This window comes from Physeter macrocephalus, chromosome 9, assembly GCF_002837175.3.
Source record: "Physeter macrocephalus isolate SW-GA chromosome 9, ASM283717v5, whole genome shotgun sequence".
In the NCBI taxonomy this organism is placed as follows: Eukaryota; Metazoa; Chordata; class Mammalia; order Artiodactyla; family Physeteridae; genus Physeter; species Physeter macrocephalus.
The window spans coordinates 2,118,633-2,126,312 of NC_041222.1; the positions used below are offsets into that span (position 1 = coordinate 2,118,633).

The 7,680-nt window shown below is 44.9% G+C and overlaps 1 protein-coding gene and 1 non-coding gene across 2 annotated transcripts in view; both read left to right on the top strand.

Moving 5' to 3' along the window:
• The window catches only part of PPP6C (protein phosphatase 6 catalytic subunit), a 35,256-nt gene that overhangs the window by 13,348 nt on the left and 14,228 nt on the right, over positions 1-7,680 (top strand). The gene's annotated exons all lie outside the window — the stretch shown is intronic.
• On the top strand, positions 3,828-3,900 carry TRNAD-GUC (transfer RNA aspartic acid (anticodon GUC)). Its single transcript has one exon. It is a non-coding gene; the product is annotated as a tRNA-Asp (tRNA).

Below are 7,680 nucleotides of genomic sequence, written 5' to 3' on the forward strand. Positions count from 1 at the left end.
TTAGTTTTATGTGTTCTTGACGTGAATTTGCAAGCTGCTGCTGAACTGGGGCGATGAGAGGCAGTGGCTTTGGCTTAGAGGCTTAGTGCTCTAAGTCCTCTGTTGGGACTGCAGAAGTGGCAGTTACAGGAGGCAGCTGTTAACTTTACTCAAGTTAACGTGCCTGGCCTCGGGTTGAAGATGTTGCGTAAGTAGTTTACATGGTTCGCTAGGCACTCACTGGCTTTTGGTAGGGTTTCACAGTGATGTTCTTTAGCTAATGGTCTCCTGTTACTTTCAGATCAGCACTGGGGGTTTGGGCCAGTCCCCAGAAGTGACTTGCAGTTCAGGAGGCATTATGGGCCAGGAGAGCCAGTCGTATGTGGGTGCAAATTCTGCAGCATTCAAAATGGGAACTATAGAGTCCCTCATGAATCTGTGCTGTGATTAGTTTCAGAATGTTAAATGATAACTCACTTTGTTCTAAAAAGGATATAGAGTGGTTTACAAAGAAGCATTCAATATAGCAAGATAAATTATATTCAGAATAAGTAAGAAAAATGAGACAAAAAGAAAATAAAGATAGGAAACCAAGATGGAGCCAATAGGAAAAGTAAGAATAGTACATATAAAATAAAAGCTATGATGACTGGGTTACTTCTTTGAGATTAGGCCTTAAGCTTTCTAGGAGCCTACAGAAAGATATAAACTGATCAATTAAAATCACATCTATCCCTGATGGAAGAAACAAAGAGACATTCCTCCCCCAGTCCTCCTTGAAGGCACCTATTTAATCACAGCATCCTATGCACCTTGATTATAGTCCACGCAATGACAAGCTCTGTAGAGGACTGTTTCCTATAATGTCCTTTACTACAGGTTGATAGTATGACATTAAAGTGCAATTTGGGAAAAAGCAATTGGGAAAGGAGTGCAGTGTAATGCAGGGTGAGGACAGCCCTCTCTAGAGGACAGTCTGGCTTAATTCATGGTGGAGTTTATAGTAGGTTGGTTTGTTTGGGTAACATACTAATAATTGATCTTTAAAGGGGTGTACACCAAATTTGGTGAAGCCCCCAAATTTACAAAAGTGGGAAAGAGGCTAGATCAACATTATGCACTTATGTCAGAGAATAGGTTAGGTATGGGCCCTGACCTTCACTGATGGAAGTTAGGCCTGTTCTTAAAAGATGTGCAATCTGAAAGAGTCTGGGTGGGACAAGTGCCTGAGCACATGCAGGCCTCCTGGCAACAGACGGAAAACTCTGCCCACTCCTGGACAAATAATCAATGTTAGAACATTTTTATCATCCCAAAGAGAAACTATACCCATTAACAGAAACTCCCCATTACCCCTTACCTCAAAGTCCAGCCCTCAGCAACCATTAATCTATTTTATATCTTCATGGATTTGCCTATTCCAGGCACTTCAGATAAATTGAGTCATATATTGAGTTGGCTGAAAAGTTCCTTCGTTACAGAACTTCTTGGCCAACTGAATATATATATATATTTTAAAATAAATTTATTTGTTTATTTGTTTATTTATTTATTTTTGGCTGCGTTGGGTCTTCATTGCTGCGCGTGGGCTCTCGCCAGCTGTGGCGAGCGGGGGTCACTTCTCGCCTTGGTGCGTGGGCTTCGCATTGCGGTGCTTGTTGCAGAGCACGGGCTCCAGGCGCACGTGCCCCAGCGGCTGTGGCATGCAGACTCAGCAGTTGGGGCTCACAGACTCCAGAGTGCAGGCTCAGTAGTTGTGGCGCATGGGCTTAGTTGCTGTACGGCATGTGGGATCCTCCCGGATCAGGGCTCGAACCCGTGTCCCCTGCATTGGCAGGCGGATTCTTCACCACTGAGCCACCAGGGAAGCCCCTTCATACTTTTTTAAAAAGTAAAATAAATAAACAAAGATGAAAGTGGAATGCGTTTTGGTTGACATCTCTGGCAACTGCTGTTTGGGGTTTGATGTATTCCTCCTAGCTTATTTTATTTTATTATTTTTTCATTTTACTGTGTTGGGTCTTAGTTGTGGTACGTGGTATCTTCATTGGGGCATGTGGGATCTTTTGTTGTGGTGCTTCGGCTCTTCGATGCGGTGTGCAGGCGGGCTCAGTAGTTTCGGCGCATGGGCTTAGTTGCCCTGAGGTATGTGGGATCTTAGTTCCCCGACCAGGGATCGAACCCGCGTCCCCTGCATTGGAAGGCAGATTCTTAACTGCTGGACCACCAGGGAAGTCCCCCAGGTTGGTATTTCTGTTTTGTGGATGAGGAAACTGAGGCACAGAGAGACGAAGTAACTTAGCAGAGTTACACAGCTAAGTAACAGACAGTAAGCTAAGTAATAGGTAGTAAGAAGTAGAGGTGATATTGTTCTGTGATCTCTGACTTCAAAGACTGTGCTCTTAACCTCTGAACTGTGCCATTGTGTTACTTGTATAAGATATCCTGCAATTGGTACTTGTTGATTTAGGAGTAAAGGAGTATTCTCTCTGGGCCCTACTCTATTTCTCCAAAATTTGACCTTCCGTCAGTATTTTCTTTTTGAAAAATTTTGTTTATTTTATTTATTTATTTTTGGCTGTGTTGGGCTGTCATTGGCTTTCTCTAGCTGTGGCGAGAGGGGGCTACTCTTCGTTGAGATGCGCAGGCTTCTCATTGTGGTGGCTTCTCTTGTTGTGGGACATGGGCTCTAGGAGCACGGGCTTCAGTAGTTGTGGTACGCGGGTTCAGTAGTTGTGGCTCGCAGGCTCTAGAGTGCAGGCTCAGTAGTTGTGGCGCACGGGCTTAGTTGCTCCACGGTATGTGGGATCTCCCCGGACCAGGGCTCGAACCCGTGTCCCCTGCATTGGCAGGCAAATTCTTTACCACTGCGCTGCCAGGGAAGCCCCTTCCATCAGTATTGAACATAGCTGATTACTCCTCTTTTGAAACATTTTCTTCACCAGACTTCCATAATACCACACTCTCATGGTTTCCTTTGTATCTCATCAAGCAGTCCCTTTTGCTAGTTCCTCCTTCTGTCCCTAACTTCTGTGTGAAATATTAAGACTCATTTTTGTAACTTATCCTTTTCTCTATTTGTAAGCAGCCACTTTAGTTGTCTCTTCTAGTCTCATGACTTGAAATATATATTTCCTGACAATCTCCAAATTGGTCTCTCTAGCCTGGATCCTTTTCCTTGAATTCAGGACTCACTTGGTCAGCTGTTTACAGCACATCTTAGGCACTTTGAAGTCTGATAGGCATTGCAGATTTAGTGTGTCAAAATCAAATTCTTACAGCCAAATAGTGGAAACAACCCGGATGTCCAGCAACTGATGAATGGGTAAGCAAAATGTGGTAAATACATACAATGGAATATTATTCAACTATAAAGAAGAATAAATAAATAATGCATGTTACAATGTGGATGAACTTTAAAAACATATGTTAAGTGAAAGAAGCCAGTCACAAAAGGCCCCATTTCTAGATGTCCAGAATGAACAAATCCATAGACACAGCAGACTAGTGATTGCCTAGGGCTGTGGGGTGGGGTTGTGGGAGGTGGGAGATGAGTGCTAATGAGTGTACAGTTTTTTTTGGGGGTGATGAGAATGTTCTAAAATTGATTATGGTGATGGTTGCGCAACAGTGAACATGCTGAAAACCATTGAATTTTATGCAGTAAAGGGGTGAATTTTACGATGTGTGAATTATATCTCAATGAAGTTGTTAAAAAAGCCCCACAAATTCTGGTTCCCCATCCCCCAAACAAAACCCAGACAAATCAAAACAATCTACTACTCATGAAAAAATAATTGAGAAGCACTGGGCTTATTAAAATTAAAAACTTTGCTCTGCATGGGAATTCCCTGGTGGTCCAGTGGTTAGGATTTCACGCTGTCACTGCTGAGGGCCCAGGTTCGATCCCTGGTCGGGGAACTAAAATCCCACAAGCCACGCATCCAATAAAAAAGAAAAAAAAGAAAATTAAAAAAACAAACAATAAATGTTGCTCTGCAAAAGACGCTTTCAAGAGAATGAAAAGGCATGCCACGGACTGGGAGAAAATATTTGTGAAAGATATATCTGATAAGGGACTTTTATCCAGAATAAACAAAACACTTAAAACTCAGCAGTAGGAAAACAAACAACCCTATTAAAAATGGGCCAAAGGGGCTTCCCTGGTGGTGCAGTGGTTAAGAATCTGCCTGCCAGTGTAGGGGACACAGGTTTGAGCCCTTGTCCGGGAAGATCCCACATGCCGCAGAGCAGCTAAGCCCGTGTGCCACAGCTACCGAGCCTGCGCTCTAGAGCCCGCGTGCCGCAACTGCTGAGCCCACGTGCTGCAACTACTGAAGCCTGCATGCCTAGAGCCCCTGCTGTGCAACAAGAGAAGCCACCACAATGAGAAGCCTGCACACCGCAACGAAGTGTAGCCCCCACTCGCCGCAACTAGAGAAAGCCCATGCGCAGCAACGAAGACCCAACACAGCCAAAACAAAAAAAGGGCCAAAGACTTGAACAGATACCTCAGCAAAGAAGATATATAGATGACAAATAAGCCTATGAAAAGGTGCTCCATATCATATGTCATTAGGGAGATGCAAATTAAAACAAGGTGGGAATTCCCCAGCGGTCCAGTGGTTAGGACTCTTGCTTTCACTGCCAAGGACCCAGGTTCAATCCCTGGTCAGGAAACTGAGATCCCACAGTCCGCGTGGTGCGGCCAATAACAAAACAAAACAAAGACAAAAAAAAAACAACAGGGCTTCCCTGGTGGCGCAGTGGTTGAGAGTCCACCTGCCGATGCAGGAGACACGGGTTCGTGCCCTGGTCCGGGAAGATCCCACATGCCGTGGAGAGGCTGGGCCCGTGAGCCTTGGCCGCTGAGCCTGCGTGTCCGGAGCCTGTGCTCCGCAACGGGAGAGGCCACAGCAGTGAGAGGCCTGCGTACTGCAAAAAAAACCCGAAAAGCAACAACAAGGCAGTACCACTACACACCTATTAGAATGGCCAGAATCCAAAACACTGACAGCACCAAACACTGGCAAAACTGTAGAGCAACGGAAACTCTCACTCATTGTTGATGGGGATGCAGACTAGCACAGCCACTTTGGAAGATCATTTAGCAGTTCCTTACCAAACTAAACCCCCTTACCATATGATGTAGCAGTCATGCTCCTTGGTGTTTATCCAAATGAGTTGAAAACTTAACATCCACTGTAAAACCTATACACAGATGTTTATGGCAGCATTATTCATAATTGCCAAAATTTGAAAGCAACCAAGATGTCCTTCAGTAGACACATGGTTAAATAAACTGGTACATTGAGATAAAGGCATATTATTCAGCGCTAAAAAGAAATGAGCTATCAAGCCATGAAGAGACATGAAGGAAGCTTAAATGCGTATTACTACGTGAAAGAAGCCAACCTGAAACTACAACATTTGTATGATTCCAACTATATGACATTCTAGAAAAGGCAAAACTATGTTGATAGTAAAAAGTCAGTGGTTTCCATCCTTTCCCCATACCTTGCCCTACACATCTCTTAAATCTGGATGTCATCTGTATCCTTTATCACATCCTTTAGTAAACTGGTAAATGCAAGTGTTTCCCTGAGTTCTTTGAGCTGCTCTAGCAAATTATTCAAACCTAAGGAGGAGGTCTTTGGAACCTCTGATCTATAGCCGGTTGGTTAGAAGCGCAGGTGATAACCTGGGCTTACAATTGGTGTCTGAAGTGTGTGTGTATATTGGCAGGGGAGTTGTGGCGGGGGCAGTGTTGTGGGACTGAGCCCTTAACCTGTGGGATCTGACACTGTCTCTGGTAGATAATGTCAGAATTGAGTTAAATTGTAGGATACCCCGCTGGTGTTGCAGAGAATTGCATATTGTAGGGAGAAAAAAACCTCCATACATTTGGTGACCAGGAGTGTCAAAACTGTGAGTGTTCTGTGTGACTAGTAAGGGAGACACATAGGAAAGAAGCACAAAGTAGGGAAGAACTGAGTTTTTCCCTACATAGGAAGGAAAAAGCTGAGGTTTTTTGTTTTTGTTTTTTTTAAGCAAATGCAAAGTGGAACCGAAGGAACCTTAGAGACCATCTTTCATGATAAGCTTAAGGCTCTGAGTTCAGAAACATCGTTTCACTCACCAGTATCTGTTCCTTTTACAAATAATGGATGGATTATGTATCTGGACCAAGGATTGTTTATTGAAGCATCTGAGGGTTGTAGGAAATTCAGCACAGAAAGAGCTTGCTACTCAGGGCCAGAAGGACTCCAGGCCAAAAGGATGATATTGCCTTTGAGGTGCTATTTGAAGATCAGGAACTTATCCTACGAATAAGAGCAAACCTTTGTATTTTGAAAGTGTTTTAAATAGCTTGATTTCCCCTCATTTTTTTGGGGAGGGACATTTTTCTTGCTCTTCCTCACCCCTCCCATTGTGAGTTCTCTCCTATGCTTGCCTCTGTGTAAAGTGTTGTAGGTATAACTGTTAAAGTGTGTCTCTCATATATTTAAGTAAATTGTAGCATTTAGATTCCTTAATTAATGTTTAAAATCATTTCATTATGCTCGTGTAGTTTAATTTGTCCTTTCTTGGCAGATCTTCATAAAATCTAGTAGGGCCTCTGACTGTAGTATTAACTGGTCTCAGATGGAAGGAAGATTCCCCCCCCAGTTCTTTTTTTTTAATATTTATTTTGGCTGTGCCAGGTCTCAGTTGCGGCACGCTGGATCTTCGTTGCGGCATGCAGACTTCTTTAGTTGTGGCATGCGGACTTCTTAGTTGTGGCATGTGAACTCATAGTTGCGGCATGCAAACTCTTGGTTGTGGCATGCACATGGGATCTAGTTCCCTGACCAGGGATCACACCCGGGCCCCCCTGCATTGGGAGCGTGGAGTCTTACCCACTGGACCACCAGGGAAGTCCCTAGAGTTCTTTTTTTAAAAAATTAATTCATTAATTAATTTTTGGCTGTGTTGGGTCTTCATTGCTGCATGCAGGCTTTCTCTAGTTGTGGCGAGCGGGGGCTACTGTTTGTTGCGGTGCGTGGGCTTCTCATTGCAGTGGCTTCTCTTTGTTGCGGAGCACGGGCTCTAGGCACGTGGGCTTCAGTAGTTGTGGCTTGTGGGCTCTAGAGCGGAGGCTCAGTAGTTGTGGTGCATGGGCTTAGTTGCTCCGCGGCATGTAGGATCTTCCCGGACCAGGGCTCGAACCCGTGTGCCCTGCATTGGCAGGCAGATTCTTTATTTATATTTATTTTTGGCCGCGTTCAGTCTTTGTTGCTGTGCGCGGGGTTTCTCTAGTTGTGGCGAGCAGGGGCTACTCTTTGTTGCAGTGCATGGGCTTCTCATTGCAGTGGCTTCTCGTTGCGGAGCACAGGCTCTAGGCACGTGGGCTTCAGCAGTTGTGGCACGCTGGCTCTAGAGTGCAGGCTCAGTAGTTGTGGCGCACGGGCTTAGTTGCTCCACGGCATGTGGGATCTTCCCAGACCAGGGCTCGAACCCATATTTGCTGCATTGGCAGGCGGATTCTTAACCACCGCGCCGGGGAAGTTCCTCTAGAGTTCTTTTTATTTTTTTTTTATTTTTTATTTTATTTATTTTTTTGTGTGTGGTACGCGGGCCTCTCACTGTTGTGGCCTCTCCCGTTGCGGGGCACAGGCTCCGGACGCGCAGGCTCAGCGGCCATGGCTCACGGGCCCAGCC